Source organism: Triplophysa rosa, linkage group LG9, assembly GCF_024868665.1.
Source record: "Triplophysa rosa linkage group LG9, Trosa_1v2, whole genome shotgun sequence".
NCBI classification, from domain to species: Eukaryota; Metazoa; Chordata; class Actinopteri; order Cypriniformes; family Nemacheilidae; genus Triplophysa; species Triplophysa rosa.
Genome location: NC_079898.1, coordinates 26,563,190 through 26,574,151, shown reverse-complemented (window position 1 = coordinate 26,574,151; position 10,962 = coordinate 26,563,190). Strand labels below are relative to the sequence as shown.

Genomic DNA, 10,962 nt, shown 5'->3' with positions numbered 1-10,962 from the left:
AAAGCTTTTCTGAGGGAATTTACAGTGCTCTGTTCCGAATAAAGCTACATTTTAGACAACATCTTTAATTTGATGTAAGCATGTTGCTACAGTATGCAAATAACATAGGCTACCGTGATAATGTAAGCAATATAAAAAATGTAAAATGTAAAAAATAGGTAAAGATTGTAAAAAATGAAAAATGTACTGGTCATTTTCTGCCAGGACTTTATCTATTCATTTAACAGACATTAGTTAACGCTAAAACGCAACAAAATTCAAAATGCACAAAATTCTAAATCGTTTTTGATCTTAAGATGCGTGAAATACATGTGCAAAGGACCTTTTGAACCTTGAGTGTCACAACAAGCTTTTTTGCGATATAAAATATATTTGAGTATTTAGAGAGATCTGGTCATGCAAAAAATAAAACAAAGGCTTATACATCTGGCTCTTTTGGTGTATCCTCTTCTATATTCTTATATGATATATCCTCGACGTTCAGAGACCATGCATGATGTGTACTCACCCCTCATATCACCTTTTTGTCGCATATGTGTTGTGATTCCATTTGAATCTCTAATTACAGAAAATTCAAAAATTCTAATCAAATTGTCTCTGAAACATCAAAAGCAACAGCTTCTTATTGATGTTTTCGTAGCGATACTCAGTAACATCTCAAACTAAATAGATCCATATAGTGCTTGTGGTTTTGGCTTTACAGTCATGGTACATTGCTTTTATTCTGCTGTTCCCCCATTTGTTTTTTAGTCATTTTGTTGAAATCCCAATCTCTTTGATTTAGATTATGTTTCTTGGCAAAGGCATATCTGAAATGTGTGCATGGTTGGTGTTAGCATTGCTTGGATCGGTCATGTGGTCAGAGCTCTCCCTCTGTGTGTTGGTCGTCGTTTGCCCCGCATAATGACGCAGACGTACGCGCAAACGAGCATTTCTTTCAGACTGACGACACTGTGACGCACTCGCACTGAGACACACACACACCGTTTCTCAGGCTCACACTCAGAGGATGATGGTTCTTAGACAAATGACAAATGTGTCTGTGCAATCTTCTGTAATCTGGTGCTGATAAGACAAAACATCACAATCAATTCAGCTCAGTCCATCTTAAACGCCACCAGGCCCATTAATTACATATCTGTCAGTGGGTGTGTGTGGGATGTAGAGGTGACGTCATAACCGTGATCCAAAAAAAAACAAAGAGCTAATCCATAATGCGGGAGATATCTGATCTAAAGTGTTTAGAATTTATTTTTATTTACTTAGTGGAATTCCCTCAAAAATGAGATATATGACAACCACACATACCTTATGGTAAATTTACAGTAATAGAAAAATAATTACATTTTATTTGCATTGCTGTAAAGCAGCATTACAGTAAATAACATGTTATTCATGTGTTGATATAAAAATAAAATACCATACATTTTTGTGTGTATTTTACACATTTTTTTTTCCAAAATATAATAAAAATAGAACATTGACTCTTTAATGTCTCAACTTTTTTTGCATATTTATCAATATTTGTTATTGATACCCTGTAGGTTTATTGTATATTTAAGGAGGCATTTCCTTAACCCTGGCAACACCCAGCACCATGACACCATCATGCACCACTCACATTTTCTTTTAAAAAAATCTACTTTTTTATTAGATATGTGTTTTACATGCAATGCCTGACACATATCAGATTTCTGTATGGAATCATGTAGGGCTAAATGTTATTTCTTGCGCTTTTGGCAAATTTCATTAACACTGTATGAGGATTTTATCAACCAATCAATCAACTTCTGAAATATTAGAGAACAAACAGAACACAAAGGATTGAAACACTCCAGGTGCATTCATAGAGTTCAGTGTTTGCTAGAGCATTAGCACCGGTTCAGCATCCCCTCTTGTAGAAAACACAGGCATACTGTAGAAGGATCACAGTACACTACACAATACATCATTGTTGGTTCTGTTGCTGTTTTAGATAATAGACCATGTTGTAGTCTTATGATGCTTATTTGATGAAGTATGTTTTATAAATAACATATCTGAATGCAAAACCATTTGTGATGCATGTTGCATGTAGCCATTATCAGGCATTATGTCATCACGCTTATTATTTTTCTGCTAATATTCTTTTCTCGCCCCTCTGCACTTCTTTAGGAGCCACAAACTACCGTGATCCACAACCCAGTGGACAGAAACAAGGTAATGGAACATATATTTATTGTACTGTTAGTATCATACTATATTATTGTTATTAAATGCATGAGAAAAGAGCATACTTATACTTGTATTTTACAGTAATGATTAAAATTTAAGCAAAAAAATCTCAAGCTCAAGGTATTATAGTTTACTAAAACTAAAAGTATAAAAACATTTATGTGAATTGAAACGGAATAAAATAAATGATTTGATTTTAAATGAAAAACATTTTTTGATAAACTTATAATAACGTAATTTAGAAATTTTGCCACAACAATAGGCCTAATCTGAAATAGGTTTAAATTGAGGACCTAAAATAATTAACTGAAAATAGATGAAAACTTAACTAAAACTGAAATGAAAAGAAATTGCTTTAAAAAAAATGTATATGATAACACAAAAAATAAAATGACAAAAGCACATAGCAAAAAACGATCTATATAAAACTTATATGTAAACTAAAAATATAAAATATATGCCAATTTAAAATATTAAATAAACTACAATAAAACGGAAAACAAAACTATAATTCTGATTTGGATATTAAAAATATAGTAACATTCTCTATTTATACATAAATATAACATGCTGCATTGGTTTAACTTAATCATTCAACCTGAATACCAGTTATTGTATGAAAACTTAAACATACTGTATCTTTATTTAATTTATGGGGAATGTGTCAGGATCGGAGGCAGAACCCAGGTGCAGACAGCAAGGGGTTAACGAAAAATACTTTTATTTAACAAAACACAAACAAAAACCCACAATGGGGAGCTATAAACAAGACTTAAACAAAACACTTCCCCCAAGGGGGCAAAAACATAGAGGGTACAAAATAACTAAAATGAATAAACCAAATAACACTGCAGACAAAACAAGGCTAGGGAACTAGGATGTAGAATCTATACAAAGTCACAAAGATTACGACGTACACAAGGGTTACACAACGAACAAGCACGGCACAGCGGGAACTAGGGCTTAATATAGGGGAACATTAACGAGGAATAATTACAAAGGGAAGGTTGCGGGCAGGTGACGGGAATGGAACACTGATGGGGAAATTACCGGGAAACGAGGGGGCGGGGCCAAAGCATGAGACAGGAGAAACACGCAGCAAAAAGCAATCACAATGGCTACGTGTCTTCCACACATAACAAAACAAGCACAAAAGACATGGTACTGTCACAACTCTGTCCACAGACTAGAAAACTCATGACAAGAAGGACAGAATCATGACAGAATGAAAGTACCATGTTAATGATTTTATTTATTATTTTTGTCAATTCAGTGTTTATTAATATAAAATGTTAAGTCTATATACAGTATTAATAATACCATAATATAAAATCTATATATTACTAAACAATAATAACCTAAATATTGTCTCAAATGTTGGTAGGGGCTGCAAAAAATGAAATATGTGAAATGTGAATTTTGCACATTAATCACGCAAAGTGCCTCACATATATTCGTTCTCAGGAATCTACAGAGAGTGCCAACACTACTATCGAGGACGAGGACCTCAAAGGTAGAGTTCAGTGTCTCCTCGCCTCTCTTGTGTCTGTCTGTAGATCTGCTGTTGTCTCTCCTCGGTATATCAATCACACCTGCTTCTCCTCAATCACATGTACAACCTTCCTTGTTTATTCCCCCCTCCCGTTCCCAAATTCTGCCCGTTGCTGAGCACTCCATCCTCCCCTTCCCTCCATTCCTTGTTTATTTCCCATCTTCGGGGTGTTTGTTTCAGTATTTCTTGTGGAGTGTGCTATTTGAAATGTTCTTTTTCGTTTGTCCATGCTCCTGCTGTTTCTTCCTCTCATTGGTTCAATGTACAGCCAGACGATTCGGAATTCTCAGCATTAATTCAATCTGGCAACCCGCGGGCCGCCCGCAAAACTCTGAGCCCAAGCAGGCGCCCATCTCCTCGGTGCAGCGTAAGTCCGTAACGGGCAGGAGAGAAACCACCCCGTCCTCCCCGACATCGTTCAAATGCTTCGACTCCCCCTGTATGAACGAGAGCCCCCTCAACTATTCAGATTTACCCTGTTAAAGATATTCTTTTATTTTCCAGCTCCAAGCTACATCCCTCATCAATGCTCTCAAAGCTTTAATCCATCCAGCTGTTCTACAAAACATGTGTTTACGTCTCTCTGCTCTTCGTGGGTTGCGCCTGTGCTTTTTTAGGATTTTCAAAGCCTAAGTGGTGACTCAAGTTCCTACAAATTTATAGAATGAAAAATTTTTTTTAGTAAATTCAAATACTTTAACAAAAAACCTGGTGGCCTCCAATCTGTGAAGGACGGGGGGACGTAGATGTGTGTAGCATGTGCAGAAAGGCCTGATGGGTTAAAAGAAAATCTCTAAATCAATAGAAAGATGCTCAAGTAAATGGGAAAACAGGTTTTAATGTGTACGTTCCAGTACCAAAACGTTCTGTTAAATACCACTTCAAAAGCCTTCGATGTGGGAGAACAACCCCTAGCGTTCTTCATTTTTGACAGAAATGATCTGTTTGCCCTTAAGATCTCCATCACAACCTTCCGATTGCACCCTACAAGATTCAAATAAACCTTACCTTAGAATAAAGACATTTTGCTATGACCAGATACTTCATTATCCTGTATTGCACCCAGCATTCCCACTATTGAAAGATCTGCTGGAATTTGAATGTGCTTGATGAACAATGAGAGATCCCTCCCTTAACCTCACCAATAAATGCAGAATTTATTTATGCATATTCAAAGTTGTTGATATTAAATACCAGAGTCACTCTGGATTTGTTAAACCTCAATAATATGAGCGCACCCAAACCAGTATTGAAAGGACAATATGCTGTTTTTCAACGTCAGATTCAGTATTTCTGAGAACATTTAAAAGCTCATTCACATTGACCCAACAAACACCAAAAGTGGTTCCACACTGATCCAACAAACACGTTTCAGTGTGAATTAGCCTTAACATTCACATGATCGTATGACAAATGATGTTTTGTCTAAAGTGTTTCATGTGATAAAAAAGTTTTAGTTCATGTGTTTTGGTCATTGAAAACATTTTGGAATTTTAGGAAACACCCAGGAAATTTCCACAAAGAGTGAAAATGATGTTGAAAAAAGTCCCATGTTACGAAGCATGTCCATTGTAAGAGAAAAGAAGCATTAGATGCGATGCTTTTCTGAAGAAAAGTAAAGCCCTCTTTTTCTCATTTGAAAGCCGCAAACCCTTTTCCATCTCATTTGTCTTTCAGTGCCTTCCGGGCAAAAAACATCAGCTAGAAAACTTATCCATTTCTTTTTTTTTCTTTTCCTTTATTAATTTGCAGACGTCACAAAGCCAGTGTGGGAGAATGTGTGATTTAATGATAGAATTAATAATTCACATTAAATGAACTGTTAAATATTAAAAGTACAAAGTACATTTAACGTCTTTTTGCCCGGTGGGCTGGAGTTATTATGTCATCATCAGTAGAAGTAGATACATTGCATTAGTTTGATTTTGGTGCTTTCATAAGAAATTGCCTTTTTGACCAATTATGAGCCGTCTCTTTGCTGTCCCTTAGCTTGCCAAGTTATCAATAAAGGTAAATTTAAACTTTAATACTTTGAATGAACGTGTTGCCTGTGATTTTCTACCAGTAAACACTGCTCATTCTGAAACTCAACGTAGTGAACTGAGATCTGAAATATGCGTTTTGCTTTGTTGATCGAGGTTTTTTTTTTGCAAATGATTGTCATTTGTATTACCATATTTTTACTACAAATATCATGGTTAAACTATGGTTACTGTAGCAAAATCATGGTTAATTTGTGGTTACTATTACAAAAAAATATAGGTTTTGTAAATGATACTGCATGCCGATATTTACTGTACACACACACACACACATACACTCACCTAAAGGATTATTAGGAACACCTGTTCAATTTCTCATTAATGCAATTATCTAATCAACCAATCACATGGCAGTTGCTTCAATGCATTTAGGGGTGTGGTCATGGTCAAGACAATCTCCTGAACTCCAAACTGAATGTCAGAATGGGAAAGAAAGGTGATTTAAGCAATTTTGAGCGTGGCATGGTTGTTGGTGCCAGACGGGCCGGTCTGAGTATTTCACAATCTGCTCAGTTACTGGGATTNGAATTGACCGAGAAACTCAAAAGCCTAAAATGTAAGAAATCTTGTGGTCCGGACAATATTCTGGGTGAAATGCTGAAACACAGCACACCTGAGCTGCAGACGGCTGTGCTGAAATTATTCAACCTCATCCTTCATTCAGGCCACTTTCCTGACATCTGGAGCCAAGGACTCATTACACCACTACATAAGAGTGGAAATAAATTAGACCCCAATAATTATAGAGGCATTTGTGTTAGTAGTATTTTAGGTAAATTATTTTGCAGTATTTTAAATAACAGAATTGTTAACTTTCTAAGTGAACACAATGTCCTGAGCCCATGCCAGATCGGCTTCCTTCCGAATCATAGAACAACTGACCACATCTATACCCTACACACCCTCATTGATAAACACGTTAAACATACCAAAAATGGAAAAATATTTGCATGCTTTGTCGATTTAAAAAAAGCATTTGATTCTATTTGGCACGATGGACTATATTTTAAACTCTTACAAAATGGTGTTGGTGGTAAAGTCTATGATATTATAAAATCAATGTATTCAAACAACAAATGTGCAATTCGAATTGGCCAAAAACATACAGACTTTTTTACCCAGAAGAGAGGAGTGCGTCAGGGCTGTAGTCTGAGACCAACGATTTTTAACATTTACATTAATGGACTGGCAGAGCAACTGCAACGGTCTACCGGCCCTGGACTCACTCTCCAGGACAAAAACATCAAGCTCTTGCTGTACGCAGATGATCTGGTGCTGCTGTCCCCCACCCCACAGGGACTGCAGCAGCATCTGGACCTGCTCGAGAACTACTGTCAGAACTGGGCCCTGGCAGTAAACCTCAAGAAGACCAACATTATGGTCTTCCAGAAAAAGGCCAGATGTCAGGAACACAAATATCAGTTCAGTCTCGACAACAACACCCTACAACACACGATGCAATACACTTACCTTGGCCTGATCATCACCGCATCAGGAGGTTTCAGTATGGCAGTAAATGAGCTCAAAGATAAAGCTCGGCGAGCTATGTATGTTATAAAGAAAACATTCCAAAATATTGATTTACCCATTAAAGTCTGGTGTAAAATCTTTGACAGTGTAATACAGCCCATAGCACTGTATGGAAGTGAGGTCTGGGGTCCACTCAGTGATCAGAGCTACACTAGATGGGAGAAACATCCCACAGAAACCCTACATACAGAATTCTGCAAAATGATCTTAAAAGTACAACGGAAAACACCCAATAATGCATGTAGATCAGAATTAGGCCGATTCCCATTAGTTATTAATATACAAAAAAGATCCCTAAAATTCTGGATGCATTTAAAATCAAGCCCCACAAATTCCCTACAGCATAAAGCTTTACAAACACAAGAACTGAGCCCAGAAAAGAGTCCGCTGAGCCAACTCATCACAAGACTCACTAACACTGACCAGTCTGAGACCCCCACTGCCTCAAACATCAGAACAAATCTAATTACTAAACAAACTAAAGCCACATATCTGGAACATTGGGAACACGAAACAAAAACACAGAGCAAATTACAATTTTACCGAAGTCTAAAAACGAATTATGAATTCAAAGAATATCTCCAAAATATCAAAAACACAAAACAAAGACAGCTGATTTGTAAATACAGAACCAGTGATCATAGTTTGTCCATCGAGACAGGCAGACACAGAAAACACTGGCTACCCAGAGAGCAAAGAGTGTGTGTTCACTGTAACACGGGACAGATCGAAACAGAAACACACTTCCTTTTACACTGCCACAAATACACAACTATAAGAGATTCATACATGAATAAACTCAGTAAATTAATCAAAGACTTCACATCTTTAGGGGAAATTGAACAAATGAAAATAATACTAGGAGAGGGCCAGACAGCAGCACTTGCTGCGAGATATGTGTGGATGTGTCACAGCCTGAGAGACAGCAGATGAATGTGTGCGGTGTTGTGTATTATATGTGATGTGTATTACCCTACTCAGTCTCCCTCAGTAAGTGTGTAAGAGTGTGTGTGTGTTCACACTGTGTTCATGTTCACAAATGTTTCAAATCTAGTATTCTGTTATGGAAGTTAAAATATGTTTTTTTTTTTACCTATGTTTATACATGTATTTTGTGCTTTGGCAATATTGTAATATTTACAGTCATGCCAATAAAGCAATTTGAATTGAATTGAATTGAGAGAGAGAGAGAGAATGCTCAGTCAAATAGCCTTGTGTAAATCAAATAGATATACGTAAGAGTTTCAGTTTTTTTAATGAATTATTATTAAATGTGTTACTGCGTGTGTTGTGTTGTAGCATGTGGATGTATAATTGCTGTTCACTTAAGAAATTGTCTTTCGAGGAGAGAGATGTTTTACACTGAATCTGCTGTGCTGAAACTCTCTCTCATTGTTAGGGATGTAACGATTCCCTCAGCTCAGGATGTGATGCGATTCACGATTCTGATCTCACGATGCAATTTAATCACGTTTTTTTACAGAATGAGTTGAGGTAAATTTCAAATGAACAACAGCCCTTTTATTATTTCTCTAATACTGCACAATTCTTTGTAAAATAAAAATATCTTTTATGTCAAATAACAAAACTAAATTGCAGTTTTAAAACAAATTCTAAATCAAATAAAAAATGAATAATACAAAAGTCTCTTTAATATAAACAAACTAAGACTTCGTCCTAGCTTTTACTTTTTTAAGAAATATCTGCATATCCACGTTTACCAAGTTTGCAGAAAAACAGCGGCCCCTGCTGTTCAAAACATGTACTGCGATTTTTATAACGTCTCAACCGACTTGAATCGTCACATATTATAATCGATTTTCAACGGGCTCACGGTGAATCGTTACATCTTTACTCATTGTTGTATATTTGTACTGAATGACATTAGCTGGCAGTATAAGTGCAGGATTAAAGAGCTCTCAGTTCATATGAACACAAGTTCTCTCTACAAGTGTTACTGTATGATAGTCTCAGCCTCAGACAGACCGTTGGCTGAACGTCTGATGCACATGGCACACTTTTCTGGAAACACTTCAGCACGTTCGAAGTCGGCATCTGATTGGTTGACTTTACAGGATTTCTGGGAGACGTGCGTGTCGCGTTCTTTAACGGTCCGCCTGGAAACAACACGGCGCTGTCTGATCAAAGAAGTAAGCTTTGAAGTAAGAAGTCGTGTTTACATCGGCTACAATAAGAATTCATCACAAACTCATCGACTAAATGCTTAATTCTTAAAAGTATGCGAAGATCACGGCATAAACTTATAATCACTGTTGTTGCTGTAAACTTTTGATACGTTCGTGGATGTACACCGGTCTGTTACATCAGGTTCCTCTTCAGTTGTACTGACAGGTACGCCCACCTTACTTGCGTATACATTTGGGCGGTCTTAGTCAAATCAGACCACCAACTGACGTAGATTTGTGGGGGTGTGGCTACACGAGGTGTTTCAGGCAGGTCTGGGTGAGCATTCGCTTTTAGATAGAATGCATCTTTTGTTCCCACACTTTCATTTGTGCAATTATACGTGTCTAATACATGCATGAGTTGGGCTGTCACGATTATGAAATTTGGCTGACGATTAATTGTCTAATAAATCATTGCGATTATGACGATTAATTGTCTGTTTTAGAGCTTTGACTTTTAATTCTCATACATGTTTTATTCAGCTTTGAAACGACCATATTGTTCTGAATGTAAAGACTATGTTCTTTTTCTTGGAAATACATAGGAAAAATTGGGTCATCATACTTGAGCTTTATGCTTTTACCTGTCAATAATACAACCGCCAAATACTTGTAAATGAAGTAAATTGATCAGGAGTGAATTGAAGCCTCCATTAAAATACTGTCAGTCATAGAAAAGCTTCTAGTCTGTTTTTTTCTCACCTGCGAGACTACAATAAAAGTTTACTTCTATGTTAATGAGATTTTGGTAGACTGGTTTTCACACTGAAATAATATTCAATTGTACTGCAGGTTATTTTTATGGTATATGCTTTAGTTTTTTTAAAGTGGTGTGGCGGTACATTTTACAAGTATTACCCTGCTTTAGTAACAATATATACACTAAAATATGCAGATGCACTGCAGCTCCCCCTAGTGTCTTCTATAGAGATGTGCAATAATTGCGATGATCTGAAACCATCGCGATGAGCTCAAACAATCGCGATGAGACGATTATTTAATATGCATGAGCAACTTATAACACACCAAAGACACAGAAAAACACGTGTTGGCGAAATATGACCCCTTTAAGAATCGGCTGAAAACACTTCTCTACCGTCAACATCTGACCCATTAGTACAGTCTTCTACTTGTTTTCTACTTTCCTATCCCCCCTCAATAAAAAAATAAAACCTTTAACCTTTAATTAAGTTTCCTCAGTTTTGTGAGGGGCGATTCACATTTCATGCTCCTCGGGTCATTTGACAAGAGAAAGTGGCGCGGCTCGCGTTTCCCGTGTGGTTTTAGATGCGAAATGTGAATCGCCCCTAAGTGGCTTTGGATAAAAGCGTCAGCTAAATGCCTAAATGTAAATGAAACTAACTCACTGTAGACATAAATGAGCAGATTAAAATTTGCATTTGCAATCATCATTTGCTATACATTATATCACCCGACG

At 36.8% G+C, this 10,962-nt stretch overlaps 1 protein-coding gene across 1 annotated transcript in view; it reads right to left on the bottom strand.

The window, feature by feature from the left end:
- ptk7b (protein tyrosine kinase 7b) overlaps window positions 1-10,962 on the bottom strand; it is a 54,113-nt gene that overhangs the window by 20,457 nt on the left and 22,694 nt on the right. The gene's annotated exons all lie outside the window — the stretch shown is intronic.